Source organism: Marmota marmota, unplaced genomic scaffold (genome assembly GCF_001458135.2).
Source record: "Marmota marmota marmota unplaced genomic scaffold, marMar, whole genome shotgun sequence".
NCBI classification, from domain to species: Eukaryota; Metazoa; Chordata; class Mammalia; order Rodentia; family Sciuridae; genus Marmota; species Marmota marmota.
The window spans coordinates 12,448,655-12,470,727 of NW_026000005.1; the positions used below are offsets into that span (position 1 = coordinate 12,448,655).

At 38.4% G+C, this 22,073-nt stretch overlaps 1 long non-coding RNA gene across 2 annotated transcripts in view; it reads left to right on the forward strand.

Annotated features, from left to right (window-relative positions):
• The window catches only part of LOC125618162, a 61,876-nt gene that overhangs the window by 26,306 nt on the left and 13,497 nt on the right, over positions 1 to 22,073 (forward strand). For both annotated transcript variants that reach the window (XR_007349416.1, XR_007349415.1), the window contains exons 3-4: positions 6,432 to 6,506; positions 16,581 to 16,805. This is a non-coding gene — a long non-coding RNA (uncharacterized LOC125618162). The remainder of the gene's footprint in view (positions 1 to 6,431; positions 6,507 to 16,580; positions 16,806 to 22,073) is intronic.

Below are 22,073 nucleotides of genomic sequence, written 5' to 3' on the forward strand. Positions count from 1 at the left end.
GGCCGCTTGCAGAGCCGGTTGGGCGGTGGCTGCGGGATTGGACCTCTGCGCCCGCGTGGCCGGCCAAGATTCACTTGTCTGGGGCCAACTGTCACCTCTAATATAACTTACTACTTCCTGGCAGGTCTCCTTTCAGCGGAATTTTGCTAGAAGTTCCTCAGTAGGTAGAATGTAGCTGTTTTAATGGGTGTTTCTGATCCGGTTAATGTGGAGATACTGAAAGTGCTGCTTCCTTGCCGGCCGCCATGTTGGATCCCCCGTCATTCTTTCTTTTATATCTAGTGGATCTCCAGCTACTGAAGTCCGCATTAGAGAAACACAAATGCTTGGGATAGCAGAGCTGCATATACTCTGACCACGAGGAGCCTTAAGGAGATCAATCAGTACCATGAGAACTAAATCTTTAAACTTATTACATTTCTAAAATATTTTGAAAGAGATGATTTGAATAATTTCTCTGCCACATGGAGAGTGAGTGGACCCATTTCAGGGGTTTAGTTGAAATGTTGGGTTAAAAAGGCAAGTAGGGTGTTCCATACACCTGAGAAGGCAGTTAGTTGTTCTGTGTAGTTGGAAGTGATATAGAGTAGAGTCACCTGAGCTCTAGAGCCTGGTGGTTGGAGTCCCATCCTGGCTCTGCTACTGTGCTTGAAACTTTGTGTAAGCCCTTTGTCCTCTATTTTAGTTTCACCATCCATGAGCATTATTAGGATTCAGTGAGCTAATCTACGTAATGCACTTGAGAGTGGTACATACTAAGATATCAGTGTTCAATAAATAAACTTTCTGTGAAAGATCTGAGGACATGAAAAGGAGAACCAGGTATATGGATTCTCCAGAAGCTGAAACAAGCCTGAAATGGAAGATTTCAGGACTAGTAAAATAGAAAAATTGGTCTCTGGGCAACTCTGCCAGCCATGACCAGAGTTTACATTCCTTTTACAAAGTGTTATGAATTCTATAGTTATCCAAGTGAAGTGACCTGCTTATGTGTGCAGCATGTGGTAAGAAGGAAGACACCAAGCTGAGGATCAGTGAGAGGGACCCTTGAGAGGGCATTTCTTTTGTGCTTCCTTATGAACCCCTGAATGTGCGTGCGTTTTTAAGATATCTCAGATTCCTTTTGAAAGTAGGCAGTAAAGTACCTTTTAGTAAAGTAAAAAAGAATCCCTAGGAATAAATGAATAAAGACTAGTAAGTTCCAGGCAAAAATATCACTAGGCTGCAGAGAGGAGGACTGAGGGATGCTGGCCAACACTAAGGAACTGCACACTGGTTAAATGTGGGGCTTCAGCACCGAGCTCAAGGAAAGAGAGCTACCGATGAACTCACAGTAATGGCAAAGGTGTGGGGATTCTGAATATGTGGAAACACAGACTGTGCTTTAAGCAGAGATGGTTTCAAAAAGTAGGCAATATGGGCTTGGATAGAAGCAGAGAGGAGGGTGCATGAGGAATATCTTAATGTCAGGATGGCTTTGTCCCTTGCAACAAACATCCTCAGATGCTGTAACTACAGTCCATCACCGAAAAAGAACCATTGGTAAAAATTTTGTTTTCAGTGATAACTCTTGGGAGCAGTGAAAATATGTTTTAAAATCAAATTTGGAAATTTCCTCAAAGCCACCTCTTCCTAAGACAAATGAGCCTCTTACAAGATGTCTGGTTAAATAAAGTAATGGATGTGAAAGGCTTTGCAAACCATTAATGTGCTATATAAATGGAAGGTGTTATCATCATGTACTGTGTGTTGAAAACATGCAGTAAAAAGAGATTATTTTTGTGGGCTAAATAGTCAAATATGGGCTGCATGACAGCACTGTGAAGTGGAGTCATAATTGATGAATGACTGTGCCCAGAAAGGTTGATTAATGTGTGGATGCTAACCTGGAGGAATATTGCTGCTGCAGTGCTACAGATTTGTTGTTGTTGTTGTTACTGTTTTTGTTAAATTTTGTTTTCTTTTTTTACCCTTTTCTTGTGCAAACTATATTTCAGGGTTTTAAAGCATACTTATTAAATTTAATTGTAAAACTAGTATGGATGAGTTAGCTAAAATATATTGGCCTTAAGAAGTACCTTGCTATATGAGTAAGCTGAGCTTTAGGGAGGCTAGTAACTTGCCCACCTATTTAACAAACATGAAGTTCCCACACTTGCATGTGAGACTGATCTGAGCTTTATATAAATGTCAATCACTTATTCCTCATACCAACCTATGACACTGATACTATTATTTTCATTTCATAGCTTAGAAACTGAGGCACAGGGAAGGTAAGTAATCTGTCCAAAGTCACACAGCTAGTAACTAGACTCCAGCAGAGGCATTCTGATTGGGTAATCCAAGCCTCTGGGCACACTCTTAGGGTACCTCTGCTCCATGCTGTGTTTCCTTCAATGATGTGCTTAAGTTCGCACAGCCAGATCTGAGGTGATCCTGCCCTCTCCTGACACACTGGGAACCAGAGCATCTTTGAGGTTTCAAAGGTAGCAGTGAGCATCTCTGATTCAGTTGATGTTCTTTTGACCTACTTTGGAGCATCCATGCCTGAAGGCTTCTTTTGCGAGGCACCAATTCAATCTCAAATTAAATTCCTGTCAATGGTTCTTTGTGCCAGACAGCATTCCCTCCTGCATAAAATACATCCTTATTCTCATTATATCTCCCCATAAAACTTTCATCAATTTGAAAATTGTAAAATGCATTCCTTTTTATGCAGACATTTAATTTATGTATGGTTAAATGACAATTGAGCAATATATCCTCCTGCATACCCAAATACCATCCCAACTCTGCAATTTGAAAATAAATTGACGATCTTAAAATTGGCATAGATTTTAAGGAGATGGAATCTTCACAACCAGACTTTAGAGGATGTTTATCTGCAAAGCAAACTACAGGACATGCTTTGGCTTGCTCAGCAGATTCTACTTAGAAGAGGTTTGAGATAGAACCACCAATTTAGCCAATCTGATTCAAATTCACCTTTGGAAAAAATGGTGGGCTCTTTCCTAACGTGCATGGATGAAGCTGGAAGTTTCAACCTCTCAGCCTCTCAACCTCTCACTTTCAGAAACACTGAAGTTTAAAATATAAAGGTGTTGTTTTTGCTTCACACCCAAATGTCAGAGCTAGATATTCTGATTTCTCTTGATTGGCTCCAGGTGATGTTAAGTGGAATGCAGGAAATTATCAAAATCAATCTATCTTCCAAGGCTTTCTTTTAAATTACAGGGTCTGAATCAAAATGTAAAATACATTATCCCTATTCTAAGTTCCCTTCCATGATTTTTCATAGTTCTCACTCTATGAATGAGCAAGTAAAATTGGCAAAATAGCATGTATTTTTTTCTTCTAGAAAGGTTGTTAGAACCTAGTATTTTCTAAAGAAATAAAGTATTAAAAATCTGCCTCTTGCTTACTGGATTTCTAAGGATTTAATTGCCATCTTTCTGAAGGGTTAAGAAAGAAAATCTCCCCACATCAATGGATCAGCACAGTGACTTACATATTAACAATAAAATGCAGAGCATGAATCATAACTAAAGAATGCAATCATCACTGGGAACAGTAATACATGGTCAACCATAGTTATCAAAAAGTTGAAATATTCAAATACTACCCCTAGAGAACTTTCATGCATCTAAGCAAGGGTCCTGGCCAAAACCCAAATCTAGTAGAAACTGGAATATTCTAGAAAGCAAAACAAAATACAAAGTAATTATAAATATAATGCTGAAGATATTGTTTAATGTTCTGCTACAAAAAATATGGTTGGAAGACTGATACCTGGGAACTTTTTAGAAATGAAGAACCTTAGGCCACACCCTAGACCTACTGAATCACAATCTAATTTTTTGCAAGATCTTACATGATTCATGTGTACATTAAAGTTTGGAAAGTGCTGCTTTAAAGTATTTTTGTGAATGGAATTATGTGGACAACTGCCGTTTTTCGAGGACAAGATCACATACCAAGATTAATGGTCACCCTTGTTTTGCAGTGAGGCCATCATCTCATAGTGGGAAAAAGTCTCATATTCTGTTGCTCTGAAAAGATAATGACTTGCAGAGAATTATTTTTCCTGGAGGAGGAGAAGCAGCTATGGGGGAATAGCAGCTCATCACTCTCAGTAACAACAAATGCCAACTTGACCTGCATTGTTATTTCTGACACATCGTCTTGCATTTCTTGCCATATTATGCTGGTGGATTCTTTGCCTTCTTTATTTTTTATTTTTGGGTCAGAGAAGGAAACTGACCAGGAGGTTGCTGCAGGCATTTGGAAATATGGTCTTCTCTGTCTATTTCATTCTATCTGCTGTGTCTGCTGCAGCAGTTCTTTCCTGGGTGATTTTAAGAGCTTATCAATCATGTGACTGTTGAGATACCCAAGCCATCAAGCAAGCACCTCTCCCATGACATGATAACTTGTGTTAATAATAAAATGAAACTGTGATAGGAGATGTAGAAAAATAGAAATCAGAGTGGGGCCCTCAGGGGAGTGAGGGAGAGGATGAAGGAGTCAGGACTATGGGAGGAAAGCCGTGTCCCTAAGTCATGCAGAAGGAAGTGGAGCAACAGACCCTGACACAGCATTAGTGATGGGGAAGAAATGGCCATCAGTCACTCCCTGCCCCTTCTTGGCTGCCTGGAAGAAAACACAAAGCTTGGTACCATGCATTTTCTTATCTCTCATCTCAGAGAAGGCTTATGCTGAGTTTTTACTAGGGAAGAAAATAAGACATGGCTGTTGGACACGAGAACATGTTATTCTTTTTAACTGTTTACATTAGCTAGAGGAGAAGAGGGGTGCAATTGTCTTTTTAAAACTGGGGGCCACTGAAGCTATGAACTGAGAGGACTGGAATCTCAAGCGTTGATGAGAAAGCCCACTGGGACAGTGTCACTGATGCTAACAGTCAAAACTAGTTGAAACACCATGGTAATTATATTCTTATCTTGTGCAGTGAGGCTGATGTTAGAGCTGGAACTTCTGAGTAATACCAGCTAACTTTGCTATTCATACAATGTGAATAACATGACTGTGTGCCAGGGTCAGATGAACTCACAACTGTGTGAGCTAAACTTTTTAAAATAAAGATAGAAATGTTTGGCCAATTCAGATCGGGAATAAACATGCTATGAAAACTATTTTAAACCTTCTCTGGTCCTGATGATATTCACATTCAGAACATTCTCCTCATTCATGCCCATGTCCTCTTGGGGCCACACTGTTCTCATCCATACTGGGCTCTTTAATTCCAGCCTTAGCACCTCCTGTCAGTCCTCCACACCACAGTCATAGTGCTCTTCCCAAGATATAGGGCAGGGCAGGTCACTCCTTGGCTCTCAACTCTCCATGTCTTCTCATCCTGAGGCTCTGAGTTTGTGGCTTGCCACCCCTCACCTCTCAGCCCTCCCCTGTCATAACCTTCTCCTGCCTTCTTTGCCTTGGCCCAGCCATCCTGAACTTCTCCTTCCTCAACTGTACTAGACATGTCTTTCTTCAAGGTCTCTGCCTAGTGTATAATTCCTTGAAATAGACCCTTCATTCCTTGAAATTCACCCTTCATTTACTTTATGTCTGCTCAATAATTGTCTTATCAAAGAAAGTTACCTGAATGCCTTCCGTAATCTCTGAGTTTCAATACTTGTATAATTAAAAAACATCCGAGGCCTCGTTCATTACCTTCATACATGTATGTCTCCCCAGCTGAAATACAACCCTGTGGGGTTGGAGATCTTGTATGTCTTGTTTGCTACTCTCTCCTGGGTGCCTAGAAGAGGGCCAGGACTGTATTAAGAGAGTCCCTCATTTTTGGTGCCTATCTGTGTGTCTGGTGCTCTGCTGGTTTCTCACCCTGCTGGGCTCACAAATCCCTTTCCACCTTCTTGCTTTTGTTTGAATTTCTTTCTCTGTCTGGGGTGCCTGTGTGCTTCCCCAGATCTGTATGCTCAAGTCCAAACTTTCTTCAGGTCTCATGTTCTGTAGGAAACCTTCTCTTGTTCTGTTCTCACAGCTGAAAATGTCTCTTCATTTCACCAGCAGTGTCTGTGTCCTTCAAGTCTCTGACCTATAGGACAATGATTCATCTTCATGAGCGGGGAGCCATAAAAGGTGAAGCCATGTCTGATTTATCTTTATCTCCTGCTCCCCACCCCATCCCCAACTATACTTATTACTTTATATGTGGATAGTACTCAATGCATATTTCGTCAATAAATATTGCAGATTTATTCTAACGTTGTTGATTTGATGGTTTGGTATACCTGGATAAGAAACGGTAGTAGAGTGCTTTCATAATTTGCAGTTTCTGTTTTTCTATATATTGATCCTGATGACTTTTTGGTTTGGTGTTTTGTGTGTGATGGGGGAGGGGTAGAAAAAAATTTACTTTTGGTTGCAATCATTTTGCTTCGTTTTAATAGGTACTGAAAGAGAAAACATGCATTAAGAAGATAAAAGGCCAGTTGTCTTACCCAGCTGTCTCACGCCCAGGCTGGGTGCGTATCTAGCGAAAAGGTTCCTATTCCCAGAATTCTGTTAGCATCTCTCATTGCCCGAGGAAAAATTTTCCTGACCTTTCTGATGATATTCTTCCCTATATCCTAGTAGGGAGAATCAAGATCAGGGAGCAAGTATGCTTAGAAAGACAACTGTTTAAAAACCTGGTTTTCTTTAGCCTGGATTTTCAATTCCAAACTGTCAAGATTCTGTATTAGAAGTTGGCAGTCTCCTTCTCTGTGGAGCTGCTGGTTTAATTGGGTAAGTTTTGCTGTGGTGACATTAGGGCTCATTAGGCTTTCTCTTATCAGTGGCGTAAGCTGTGAGATTTCAACCAAGCAGAGGGTTTAGATTCTAAATGAGAAATATAGATTAGCATTTTGCATAATGAAATAATGGACTTCAGTGTTACCTTTCTAGTGACAAAAGCAGAAACTTAAATCCATTGTAGGGTTCCTCGTTTAATCAATAAATAAACGAGAGGCACAGAAGATTTATTTCTTCTGAGGCAACAAACACTATCATTTTTCTTAATTATCCTCAGGTTTGCCTTTCCTGCTTTCAGATTCTTTGCAAGTAAAAAGCTCTCTACATTACAAAAGGGACGTCAAAATCTCATGTTGTGTTTTTCTTTCTCCCTTGTGTATGAAGCGTTTGGCTTTTTTTTTTTTTTTTTTTTTTTTTTTTTTTGCTACAATGCCTTTATTTCTTAATGAAAACCTAATAAGGTCAGAGGTTTCTCAAGGTTGTCCAGGCTACCTTAGAGGCCAGAGGTTCCAGCTGAGGAGGAGAAATATCAAGGCAGCTGTAGGAGAGAAAACAAATAGTTTGAACTTTGGATCCACAGATGGTTATGCCTGCCAACTGTTATGAGCCAATGAATATCTGGCCTATCATTTGTCATATTTATTGCAGTACATAATGCTGTAATTTCTCATGGCATGGTTATTTATCTTGCTGTGTTCTCTGAACAGCTAAAATTGCAGCCATGTTGGAGCATATGTATACCTTTCGGGTTTCATCTTTAAATAGCAGCCCTGCAAATTGGCACAGGACTGCCCTCCAAGAACTGGGTTTATGAATGCTGCAAAAGCAACTTGTTAGAAGATTACGAAAAATTCTGACAACAATTTAAACTACGATTCTGGTCTTACTTCTATGCACTTAGCTGCAGAGATTAAACAGAGCACAGGGTATACCCTGCAGTTCATTCCTTTTTAGAGGTATCAAGGTGTCTTCCTAAAATGGCAGCTTCTGCAGTCATGTGTACCAGACCTAGAGGCTTTCCGGGAGCATGCAAAGATTCCTCTAACTTTGCAATAGAAAAGGGGCTTTGGAAAGGAGAAAGGTTGAGGATGGCAGGAAGAAGGCATGAGGTACTCAGTCACTGGTTCTTGACAGCAGTCATGGGGGCACTGCCACATCAAAAAGAGCAGCAGGCACACCTGTCTTTACTGGCATCCCCACTACTGGCAATGGTGAGTCAGGATAGAGGCTACATGATGCTTGATGACAGACGGTGTGACTTACAGGTGGGCAGAGAGACTCTTCAGGGTACTATTGCTCACCTGATACATCTCAGCACCCCTGATGAATCACTGGGTCAAAATGGGGCTTGGACTTGGGGGCAAATTTTAGTGCACACTGGAGCCTCCAAGAATGGCAGATGGAAAAATGTAGGTGCCTCCCATCCATACTGGGTTGGCTGCATCCCATTCCTGGAATGTGAAAACTCCTGCTTTGTTATAGATCCCTCTATTTTTTATGATAAAGAAACTGTCAGCCACTCAGACCTGGAAAGGACAAGCAATCACTGGTCTTATTTTAGCCATGGGTGCACTCACAATGACTTTAATCTGAAATATTAACAATTGTTACTTCTTTTAGTCCCAAGATATCTCTCCTCTTCCTATCCCTTCAAAGCAGTGTAATAGCCATATGGTGTTCAGCAGAAGAGAGAATAGAGCATAATGTCATTCTTGTTATTATTAGGGTTACAGTCTGCAGGTTAAGACGCTGAAGTCCTTCACCCCTAGCTTAACTTCCACATTAAGGAAGGGATGTCAGCTCTCTTCTGTGTCTCTCTCTCCCTGCCTTTCTGTTCCTGTTCTCTTCTGTCTCAGGCTGTGCAGAAACAAAACTCTAATAGGTAAGATAACTCAGGAGAAAAAGAAGGCTCTACAAATGTAATTCTGATGGTATGATTCTGAATTGTTTTCTGTTCTCATGAGAAATAAAAAAGGGTGGTTTTTCTGAGGGCGGTAAAGCTGGGTGAGGACCAACCACTTGGGTTGTCTCAAGTTAATAAGGGTGTGCTCAAAGAAAGGAAGAATGAGCAGATGACCTAGTACAAACCTGAAATTCATGCAGGAAACTGCATGAAGAAAGTCATAAAGGTTAAGACTCAGAAAGAATGAGACTTTTGAAAAATACCAAAGGGGACAAGAAGCTTTAAAGTCATTGTCAGTGCTTAGTGCATGGAATGGCAGTCTAAGGTCCATGGACAGTGATAAAAAAGTTACTATTTCCAGTTCTCTTTTACATCTGTCTCCCAGGTTAGGCACAATGCCTTTTAAGACTAGGAAAGATGGAGGAACCATTGGTTAGAGAACTGGAAGGCTAAGATATGTAAGATGTTTTTCAAAGAGCACTGTTCAGATTTTTAGGTCTAGACACGTGCGTCTCAGATCCTAGGGAGACAGGAATCACTGAACAGCCCTTGAGGGAACAGTGACAATAGGGCAACTCCAGACTGAGTAAGTGTCCCCATTTAAAAGAAGGGAACTATATTATTAAGCAACTGGTTTATGTACATTAAAAAAGGAAGCAAATTGGGCATGGTGGCACAGTATGCAATCCCAGTAACACAGGAGTCTGAGGCAGGAGGATCTCAAGTCAGAAGCCAACCTCAACAACTTATCAAGACCCTCAACAACTTAGTGAGACCCTGTCTCAAAAAAAAACAAAACAAAAAAACAAAATAAAAAGCTTTGGGGATGTATCTCAGTGGTAAAGCACTCCTATACCCAAAATAAAATAAAGTTAAAAAGGAAACAAGTTAGGAATAATTGCTATAGTCATGTGTTTTAGTCAGCTCTTTTGCTGCTATGACTAAAAGACCTGACCAGAACAATTGTAGAGGAGGAAAAGTTTATTTGGGGGCTCATGGTTTCAGAGGTCTCAGTCTACAAAAAGCAGCTCCATTTTTTTAGGGCTCGAGGTGAGGCAGAACACCATGGTGGAAGAGTATGACGGAAGGAAGCAGCCCACATGATGATCGGGAAACAGAGACAGACTCCACTATATGGATTCAAAATTTATACCCAAATCACATCCCCAATGACCCATCTCCTCCAGCCACACCCCACCTGCCTCCAGTTACCACTCAGTTAATCCCTATTGGGGATTAATTTACTGATTGGGTTAACACTCTCACAACCCAAACATTTCTCTTCTAAACCATCTTGCTTTGTTTCACACATGAGCTTTTGGGGGACATATTACATCCAAACCATGACATCATGGAGAAAAGTCAGAGAGCTAAGGGATTGTAGCAGAGTGGCAAAGCTAGAACTGAATTGTTCAATGTGTCAGTTAGGTCAGCATCGAAGGTAACATGCATGGACTTCAGTACGAGCTATCTGTGCACAAAGAACAAAAATCCTCAACACAAAACATCTTCAATTGTTGTTTTAGGCCTTGGTGACATTGGAGAGGTGAGATTTATGGTTCTCCTGCCTTCAAGGAGGTCTCTTTTACCCAGCCAAACAGAGGCAGGCCTTAGAAGTGCCTTTTAGGACTAGACTGTCTGCTCTTGTCCTTCCTTCCTTTCATCATCTCTCCCAACCTAACTTGAATCGATTAGTTTGTTAGAAGGGGTGTTTTAATTGGGTTGAAATTGTGAAAGGTTTGCCTGTTGGAAAAATTGCTGAGAGAAGATTTGATACATATTTGCTTCCTGATGACCCTGGATAAGCCAACAGCTCTGATCCTTAGTTCTCTCATCTTGGAAAGAAGAACAATGGCTAGACAGCAGCCGGAGCCCTCCCTCAAGATTCTCTACCCACTCCTTGATTCCCTTGCTCTTTTCTTGGACTTCCCATTAATTTTATTTTTGTCCTGTTACACAGCATATTTTATCAGATTCATAGGCATTTTGTTTCTTGACTGCTTTAAATATAAACAGCAAACTCTCTTAAATCATTGAAATGTGAAAAGAAATGAAAATACAGCAGAAATTCAATCAGAGCAAGTTAGGTCTAGTTGCCTGCTGTTTATACCATTGTAAATAATCTCAAGGTGCCCTCCTGCTCGCTGAGTTTCCTCATAGCAGTTTATGCCCCATGCAGTACAGTTGAAAGACACTGACTGTAAAGGGATGCAGGGTCTAGCAGGAGCTTTGCCACTAATTAGCAATGTGACTTTGGACAAATCTTTTTACATCTTGGCGCTGTTTCCTCATCAGCACCGTAAATGGGTTGACCTCTATGATCTCCTAGGTCCTTTCCAATGCCAGAATTTTTAAAAGCCCATAATTTCAAGCCAAAAACTGTATTATGGAATGAGGTGACGGTTTGTATAAGTGCAAGTTGATTAGGGAAATGGCATAGGATTTATTTTTTAAATTTGCTTTCACAATAATGAATCATGGAATAAAGACAGAAGAGAGAGATACATTTAATGCAAGCATTCAAGGAAGCATAGCATATTTTAAACAATGGTTGAAAATAACCTTTCATTCTTTGCCCTTTTATTTTTCCTAATGGATGGCCTAAAATGGGTACTCAGGCTGAATAGTGGCTTTCATTCAATTTTAAGTCACCTATCAGGTTGGGTACGGCTGCTTTCCACGTTAGCTGACATTGCAGGATGTAGCACAATGCAGAATGAAGAGTTAGAAATGTGACATGGCATGTCAGAGACAATGCTTGCCTTTTGCAGATCAGTTATCATTTAAAGGTTGGTATTTAGAACCATCCTTAGATAATTCAATATCTGTGTCTCTGGTAGGCAGTATGTCAACCTGAGTTAATTCTTTTTGCTTATCAGATATGATGGGACAAGATGACATTAAAATGGTCAAAAGAAATCATCCAGAATGCATATTTTAAAAAATATCAAGCAAATCTTTGAGGAGCTTAGGTATTGCTTGGTTTGATTTCCTACAATAAATGACAATTGTCATAGACAGCCATCCAAGATAAACCCTGATATCTTCATTTGTTATCCTTTCCCACAATATATCACATTCTCCTATGACATCAAGATGTCTCATTTTGATTGGAAATTTTCCCTTCTTGTGAAGGGAAAGTGTTTAAAAGGGCCTGGGCCTTACACATTTATTTGTAAGATTCACTAATCTGTGGGTACAACGGAGCCTCATGAGCAGTACTGCCCTTAATTTTATAGCCTCTCACTGATACCTGCTCAAGCTGTATCATGTGTGCCCCTAAAATGGCCATTCCAGGGATCCCTAGTACACCTGTGACATCACCAGTAGGTTGTTATATGGCTGTTCTACTTTACCAATCAGTCCTGAAGTGCACATAAAGCCTCATTTTCACTGTTTTGGATTATTTTAGGGCACATAAACACATTACTGTTGGTGACTCTATCCATATGCAGTTTCATGAAAAAGGTTATTGAGAGTCCTTTCTTTCCCTGGAATACTCTCTTGGGTACCTGGCAAGCATCCAGAGAGAGGAAATGAGAAGAAGTGGGTGCAGGCTCGGTCCTTTTTATGCAACCAGGGCTTTTTTTCTGGTGGGGCAGGGTGGGGCAGTCATTTTTATACTCTTAGTATGACTTTTTCTGGAAATTTCTTTATCCCATGAAGCAAATAAGTTTCCATCAGATCTTCCTTACCAGTTTTTCTGAGATCTTCAGACAGCATTTTATGAAAGGTAGTAACAATATACATCCAAACCGGGAGCCCTGATGATGCTCATTCTAAAGAAAGACATTTCCTGAGAATATTTTATGTGTGATACACTTATTTCTCTCTTTTCTAAAGAATTATTTTCCTCTTGAAGACTGGTTTGAATTCAAGAATTGATATGTAGGACTCCTCTTTAACACAGACCATTAAATCATTTTCAAATAAAACATAATTAGTAGAGAAGGAAAATACTTCTGAAATATGTTTTTTTCCCCCAGCCAATGCCTTTATATACACAGAAGGCTACTGATTATGAAACGATTTTGATTTAATTGGCTGATTAGAAATAGTTAGATATAGCTATTAAATATAAATAATTAGAAATAACTAATATCTAGAAATAACTAGAAAAGTACAGAAATATTAAATTCTCCAGAAAAAAAGAATAATAATTGATAATCTAACTTTCTTCTTAGTATTTGAGTAGACATATGTTTATACAGGGGAATTGTGTTTTAAAATTGTCTAGTTTTTTTTTTTTTTTTTGATACTGGGGATTGAACCCAGGGACATTTAACCACTAAGCTGCATCCCCAGCCCCTTTTTGTATTTTATTTGGAGATAGAGTATTGCTAAGTTGCTGAGGCTGGCTTTGAACTTATGATCTTGCCTCAGCCTCCTGAGCTGTTGGGATTATAGCATTTTTATTGATACCTTAGAAGCTGTATTTTATTTTATTTTTGGTACCAGGGATTGAACCCAGGGGCACTTAACCACCAAGTCACATCCCCAGTGATTCTTCATATTTTATTAGTGACAGAGTCTCACTAAATTATGTAGGGCCTCATTGAGTTGCTGAGGTTGGCTTTGAACTTGTCTTCCTGCCTCAGCCTCCCACACAGCTGGGACTACAGGCTTGCATCACTGCACCAGGCTTTATATGTTAGAATCTGGACATTGTTATTCTTAATAATTCTTAATATATGTTTTGGTACAAAATTATTATATTACATCACAGATAGTCTTATTTTTAAATATTTACTCCTGCATGTATGCTGCTACTTAAATTACTTGCATTTTAAAAGAGGTTTGTATTCATAGCTTTTCCTAAATTGCATATTAACATTAGTGGTCTACAATGTTGATAGAAATGGGTAGGCACTGACATGTTTATATAATTGTTTATATAACATTCTCAATTTAATGCAAATCAAACCAACATTGAGATTTCATCTCACTCCAGTTAGAATGGCAATCAACAATAAAATAACCATAAATTCTGGTAAGGATGTGGAGAAAAAGGTAAAAACACACTTTATTGATGGAACTGCAAGTTAGTACAAGTGCTTTGAAAAGCAGTATGGAGATTCCTCAAAAGACTCAGGATGAAACCACTGTATGACCCAGCTATTCCACTTCTTGATATTTATCCTAAAGAACATACCAATGTTCATAACAGTGTAATTCACAATAGTCAAATTATGGAACTAAACATGGCGCCTGTCAATTGATGAATATATAAAGAAAATGTGGTATATATACACAATGGATTTTATTGAGTTATAAAGAATAATGAAATAGCCAGGTGTGGTGGCATATGCCTGTATTCCCAGTGACTCTGAAGACTAAGGCAGGAGGATCTCACGTTTGAGGCCAGCATCAGCAACTCAGCGAGGTCCTCAGTAACTTTGTGAGATCCTCTCTCAAAATACAAAATAGAAAAAGGCAGACACTTCTCAGAAAAGGATACACAATCAATCAACAAATATATGAAAAAATGCTCATCATCTCTAGCAATCAGAGAAATGCAAATCAAAACTACTCTAAGATACCATCTCACTCCAGTAAGAATGGCAGCCATTATGAAGACAAATGACAAGTGTTGGCGAGGATGCGGGGAAAAAGGTACACTCATACACTGCTGGTGGGACTGCAAATTAGTGCAGCCAATATGGAAAGCAGTATGGAGATTCCTTGGAAAGCTGTGAGTGGAACCACCATTTGACCCAGCTATTCTTCTTCTCGGACTATACCAAAACAGCATACTACAGAGATACAGCCACATCAATATATATAGCAGCTCAATTCACAAAAGCTAAATGGTGGAGCCAACCTAGATGTCCTTCAGTGGATGAATGGATAAAAAAAATGTGGCATTTATATGCAATGGAATATTACTCAGCACTAAAAAAATAAGATCATGGCATTTGCAGGGAAATGGATGGCATTAGAGAGGATTATGCTAAGTGAAGTTAGCCAATTCCCCCCAAAGAAACAAATGCTGAATGTTTTCTCTGATATAAGGGGGGTGACTCAAAGTGGGGTAGGGAGGGAGAGAATGGATGGAAAATTACCTCTAGATAGGGAATAGGGGTGGGAGGGAAAAGGAGGGAGAATGGGAATAGCAAGAATAGTGGAAGGAGATGATCATGATACAAAATTCATGTATGAAGAGATGAATTTGGTGTCAACATGCCTTAAATACAAATAGAGATTTGACAAATTGTGGTATAAAGGTGTATTAAGAATTGTAATGCAAAAAAAATTATGAATGTAATGCACTCCTCTATTGTGATGTATGTAAGAAATAATGAGAAAAACAGAAAACAACAAAAAAAAAAAAAAAAAAAAAGAAAAGAAAAAGGCTCGAAATCAGGATGTAGCTCAGAGGCAAAGTGCTCCAGGTTCAAATCCTCAATACAAAAAAAAAAAGAAAGAAAGAAAAAAAATCAAGTTCTGTATTTGCTGATAAACGGATGAAACTGAAGAACATCATGCTAAGTGACGTAAGACAGACTCAGAAAGTCAAAGTTCTAATGTTTTCTTGCACATGCAGAAGCTAGAGATAAATAAGGAATTTAAATGGTGGGGAATCCCATGAAGATGGCCAGGATAGTGGAGTAGAGAAAGGGAATAGAGGGGGGCGGGGAGAAGGGGTGGGAAAAGGGAGGAATTGTGGAAAGAAATTGACCAAATTATACCATGTACATGTGATTGGATATATCACAGAGAATTCCACTTTTATGTACATTTATAAAGCACCAATTATAAAAACGAATAAAGAGAAGAAGACTAGAGAAGGAGAGAAGGGGAAGGGAGAAGGAGAGGTGTAAGTACTAGGGGTTGAATGATGCAAATTATATTCCATGCATGTATGACTATGTCAAAATGAACTCTACTACTATGTATAACTATCATGCACTCATAAAACATTAAATATTTTAAAATGCATATCATTTAATTGTGCCCCTGCAATATATGATAGTTCTTTATACTATTTGCAAAATATTGCTGCCCTTCATGTTTGGAAATGTTATTACAAATAAACATATGTAAGGTTGTATCTACCAGATCAATATGTGATCAATAATTCACTGCACACAAAGTGGAAAATACTATAGACATTTTTGACAGAGTCTCACATTGTTTGTAGCTTTGTCTTAAAGTTGGGACTTCCATAAACAAATCAGGGTATGGAACTCAAATAATTAATCAAGAAGTAGTCTAATTGATATACATGTACACATAGTATCTTTGTCTTTCATCAACACTTGTTCTAAATGATGTCCTGAGTCTGATTGCATAGAGTTGGGTGGTCAGCCTGAAGCGGGCATCTTCCTAATTTATACTCTCTGTTCTGTTTTTGTCTGGCTCTTCAATCTGCTTGATTCATCTGTTGTATCCCAACACATCCAACCTAATCAAGTTGTGTCGAGTTGTACTGCCTTTCCATATCCTGGGTCCACACTTTCGGCACTATCTACTGAGGTCCAGTGTTAACAACCACTATGCTCATTCAACAAACAGGCACTGAGCTGGGATATAGAGGTGATTCAGCCTCTTGCCCTTCAGTGAGAGACAGCAAACTGCATCTACTGATTTTGCCTGCCTCAGTCTGCACATTGCATGTTTCTTTCTTTTTTTTTTAATTTCCATAGTAATAGTTAATACTTAAAGAACACCCACTTTCACCAGAAAGTAACATTTTCACCCATTTAATTCTTTTAACAAATCTATAATATGGATACTGTTGTAAGTTCCATTTTATGGATTAGGACACTAAAGCTCAGAGAGAATGAGAAACTCACCTAGGGTCACACATCTAAGGAAAAATGAAGGAAGACTTTGAATCTGGATAGCCAGCTCCGGAGTCTGAGTCTGTGCTTGACACAATATTGGCTTATGTTTATTTTAGGAAAATTTCCATCCTCATTGATAGAACCACGCTGGAATGATCAATTAAGACCAGAGAGGGCAGTCCTGACCCAGGCTACAAGGGAAATGGAATTGTGAGCAGAGAGACTGACCTGGAAATAATAGCTTGAGGCCATTCATCTGGATGGTGGTACCCTGAGATATCATTCATTTATATCTGCTGTCACAACATCTGGAACTGCTCAGGTTCTTGCCCTTTCTCAAGGTTGGTTCCTCAGCTTTTTCTTCCACTGTGAAATCTGTCCTATATCTTTCCAATAATTTCACTTTTATATTAAGTAAGCAATAGCCAATTACTACTGCTTTGCACCAAATTTCTACAATTTTGTTTAAATTACAGAATCAGATGAGATGTTGTATTAGTAAATTCTATAATATTGTTTACAATTATAGAACCAGATGAAGTTTCAAACTTAGTTAAATTAAATTCTCTGGAAGTCATATTGTAAAATATGGTGTCTTTTTGACTTTTAGGACATGTTTTTGGGTGTTTACAGGAAATTTGATATGCAATGATTCTAATAGGTTCAAGCTTCCTACCTCACAACCTTTAAAGTTTTGTTTGTTTTTAATTGATTTTGTTAACCTTCTTATTTTAGCACTTTATTATGTCAATCAATAATGAGTGACATGATGTAATAAAAGTTAGGTTTAAATTTTATAGTCTTATTTGGACTAAGGAAATAAACAATTATAGATAATAAATAATTACATTGCATGTGCAATTAACATTTATCTTAAAGTCTATCTACTTATGCATTTAGTTGCAAATGCTTTGAAAGTTTGTTGAAAGATGAAAACTACTTTTTATAAAACACAAGATTCACACCTATGAAATACCTGAGGATTTGAGAATATAAAATATTGTCAAGACTAACCAATAAAAACAGGTCACACAGAAATACACAGTTTGACCTCAGTGAATAAGGAAGCTATCTTGGCAAATGTTGTCAAACAATATATACTTAAAAATGTTTTACCATTGAACATTTTCAATTCACAGTTTAGAAGAAAGAAAATTATATTGAGCCCTCCTGTACTTACCACTTTGTTTCAACTAGTATTAATTCATGGCCAATTTTATTTCTATATACTTCACCTACTTCTCTCTCTTAGATTATTTTGGAGCAAATCCCAAACATCATATTAATTCATCTGTATATTTTCCAGATATATGTATAAAACAAAATTTTTTTTTCTTCCTTCTCTCTCATATATATATATATATATATATCATGATTATTACATCTTTTAAAAAGCTAATCCTTCCTTGGTATCATCAATGTCCACTCTGCAACCTTATTTGCAGCCTGGCCTTTTGGTGGGGGTGGTGCTTAGGGTTTCCACATTGCATCCTCTTGCTCTCTCAGATGTCAGCATCACACAGCAAGCTCAGACTCACATGGTGTCTAATTCTAAGCATATGTTCCAAGCTTTTCTGCACTATGGTAGATGGCACACCACTGGGTGAAGCAATGCATCCTCAAAGGGGAGGTGACAAAAGCCCAGGTGTAACACTGAACCAATGGGGACAGGTGTCTGTGGAACAGATTCCAGCCTCTGGTTCTTCGAGAAGATGATTCTTGGCAGCCTGCCATGTGCTTCTTGGCCCAAGAAGAGCCAGTCCCATATGCTTACAGTGGCAACCTTCCTAATGCACCTCTATGTTGGCTTTTCCTCCTTCCCAGAAATACTTTATCTGTTCCCACAGTTCTGTTTCCTGGAGTTACATCTCAAGTCCGTGGATGAGTGTATATACCCCAAAGTAGAACAATTGGGCCTTATGATGATTTTATTTTACATTTCCACCAACAGTACTAAGGTTTCAATTTCTCCATATGCTCACCAACACTTGCTATTTTCTGTTCTTTTTGTATAAGTCATCATTATGACTTAATTCTATTCTAATCTATACATTTTTTTTCCTTGTTTCTCTCTCTCTACCTTCCTCTTCCTTAAAGAAACAAGAGTGTCTTGGTTTTCCATAATCAGTTATTTTCCTGAATATATGCACATCCTGCTAACATACAATGCAAAATTTGTAAAAACAGTAAAAATCCATTAGTATTGAATTTAAACTGGAAGTATCAGTGTGGCATGGACAGATGACATATTTTATTCTGTTCCAAATTATATATTTTCTACTCTGCTCCTGGTAAAAGTCTAGAACAAGGAGCACTGTGTGTGTGTGTGTGTGTGCGTGTGTGTGAGGGGGAGGGTGCTGGGGATCAAATCCAGGGTCTTCTGAATGCTAGGCAAGTGCTCTACTTCTGAGCTATAATTGCAGCCCTGGTTTGTGTGTTTAAAACCACTTCCACTAAATTTAACCATGCCCATCTTGGAGAAGAGGCTGTTTTCTGGCCTTTCTTAGGAACTGCACAAAATAGTCATGGAACTCTTGTCATACTTGAAAGTGAAGCCAGTATCAAAGACAGCTAGGATGTTTCAAAAGACCCAGAAAACAACTTGAGCAGGTGGTCACTGGCCAAAGACTTGTGCATTAGTAAAGATAATAAATAGTTGCAATGGATTAAAACATATCAAACATGTTTAAAGAAACGTGTTCAAAATGACACTAAAGCAGAAAAAAATACTTTATGAGTCAAATTGGAAGATGCTGAGGATCTAATTAATTATTTTGAAAAATGATAAGAAAATTGATAGAATCTAATCTTCTTTTATACTAACTGTACCTAAACCAACAAAATTATTAATGAGATTGTGTCTTTCATAAAATATTCTAGTTGATAAACAAAAAAGTATAACAGTTTGTTAGTATTTTGCAACTCCTACTGATTTGGTATAGCTCCCCATTGACCATCACCAAATGAACCTCCCATGGAAGTTCATAGCAGCACCTCTGAAGAAGCCTTGTTAAAAAAAATAAATCTTGAATCATATCAAAATTGTAGATTTAACTGTTAACTTACAGGAATTATAGGTCAAGGGAAACAACTATGTTTTTGTTTAACTACATTATACATTTCTTAAAAAATAGTAGACATAGAAACTACGAATGAATGTGTATATTCATTATACAAAGTACGCCCAGATTTCTTCAGAAATTTCCTACACAGGCATACAAATGTTTACTTAGTTCAGATTTTTGTCTTAGGGAGGGCCTAATGTTCATGGCAAAGGAGACTTTTTAAAAGAGATTGGCACTTAACATGATGTCTATTATTTCTCCTGACATCTTATCTTCTTATTTGGCTTTTGGTTTTGTGGAATAAGATAAAAGAAAATTGTTAATACTCTGTAACACCATGTGCTTGGTTTTAGTAATCTCAGCTTTGATTTAGATTTTTAAAATGTTTTCTTCTCTGAAGAAGAAAAGAAAGAGTGAGACTCAAATATGGGACCAACAGGGAAAAGGGCAGTCAAATTGGATTCTATAGTGTTCAGTTCCCTGGACACATAGATAATTCTATTAATTATCCTTTCTTCTGACTTTTTGTAGTTAGGACTCTTTGTTCACTATTTCCTGAATACATGTCTTTCAGTGAATGGTGAAAATATGAAAGTTTTAAAAATGTGAAGTTAAAAGTTATTTGGTTTACTTGGAAACCAAGGAAGAATTGTAGGAGTTCTCTATGTCAATCCCAGGAATGTTTGGATCTTATTCAGTTTAATGATTAATACACAGTTCTTTTTTGTGTAGACCAAAGTGCAAACTGTGAGATGACTCACAATGAATCCTCATTTACTTCTTTTCTTAAATCTCTTCATGATTATAACTTGTTACTAAAGATTTATTGAACAATGCCAATTAATTCCTTCAAACATTTAAGAGCCATTCATCATATATATGTTGAGTACCTGCTATTTGTTGGGTACTGAATTGGATCATGGGATGATAGCAATGAACAAGATCTATACATTGAGTCCTCTCCAGGAAATTACAGATTGGGGTTTCTAGGAAAGCATATGCCAAGATGGAATTAGTAGTGCAAGAGATTAATTGGAGAAAATGCTCATGAAGCATAACAGAGAAAGGGAATAGTGGGAGTATTTGGGGAGTGACTCAGTCCATGATGCAGGTCTGACAATGATGCAGGAAAAGAATAAGAAGACTGGGCAGGGAGAACCTAAGATTACAGTGCATCCCAAGAAAGTCTCAGCTAGGCTGATGAGGAGCCCTGAGCAAAAACTGCTCCTTGGAAAAGTCCCAAGGTTGGCCAAAAATGGTCCAGCTCTACTACTTCTGTTGGTCTTAATGATTGACTCAGAGCACCCCTGGGAGAGTCTGGCTTTGGTTGAACATCATGGTGCATCCAGTAGGTACAGTATGTATAGGCTGTCAGCTAACTGTATAGGTTTGTTCCTGAAGGGGGAGGTAATAGGTATATTGGTAGAAAATACAAACATTAGACAAACTGATAACAAAGGTGAGGCACCACAGAAAGGATGACAAGGGGGTATTTTGGTGGTACAATAAGGGAAGTTAGCATGCATGTTCTTCCCCTGTTTTGTTCCATGTCATAGTAAACAATGTTACATAAATTCCCTCTCCTGGTGCCTTTCTGATGGGTTCAGCAGACAGGAGGCACAGGCAAGAAATTGGAAAGTGGGAAAGAGGAGAATCCAGTTTATTTCTCCTTATCTCTCTGCCTCCTCTCATCTCACCTCCCAGGTTTCAGCTCTGATTAGAAAGCCCTTAACTTTGTAGTCCTAGCTTCTTCTAAATGGCCATGGATTCTGGGACACTTGTTGTGGCCACTGTTCTCTTACTCTATAGAGATCATAGGAAATTCCTGATTTAAATAAATATAGTAAATCTGTGTTGCTTCACTGTTCCTTGTTTGGTTTCTCAACTTTTGAATCACCTTTGTATAAATTCTTTTTATAAGTCCCCTTTGACTGAGGATCTAGTGTGTTCACATTTCCTGTTGGCCTAGTCTGGAAGATGTCACAGGGAAGATTTCCTGATGGAATGACATTTAAGCCAAAACCTGGATATGAGCTATCCAAAACAAATTGACCATAATTGGTACATACAATATGTGTACATATTGTTCATTTGGAATATAATGTAAGGGCTGTGGATGTAGTTCAGTGGTAGAGTGCTTGCCTGGCATGCATAAGGCCCTGGGTTTGATCCCCAGTACCCAGCCCCCCGACACACATGCAGGTTAAAACAGTATGACAGCTAAAAATATAGATTCTGGAACTTCAGTGTTTGGGTTTAAATCCCACTTTTTAGATAAGTGACCTCAGGAAGTTCACTAAATTCTTTTGTGGTTCAATATCTTCCTTTGTAAAATGAATATAATAATACTATTATCTTCTATTGAAATAATGAGAAGTCAATAAATTAATATGTAGACTCAACAAGGTTTGCCATTATTCTTTTGCACATGCATACAGGACTTTGCAGTATCTATGTATGCTAATGAGCACTCCGAGTCTTCAAGAGAACACTGAATACAACGTAGAGGACTTCTCCTCCTCCTCTTCCTCCTCCTCCTCCTCC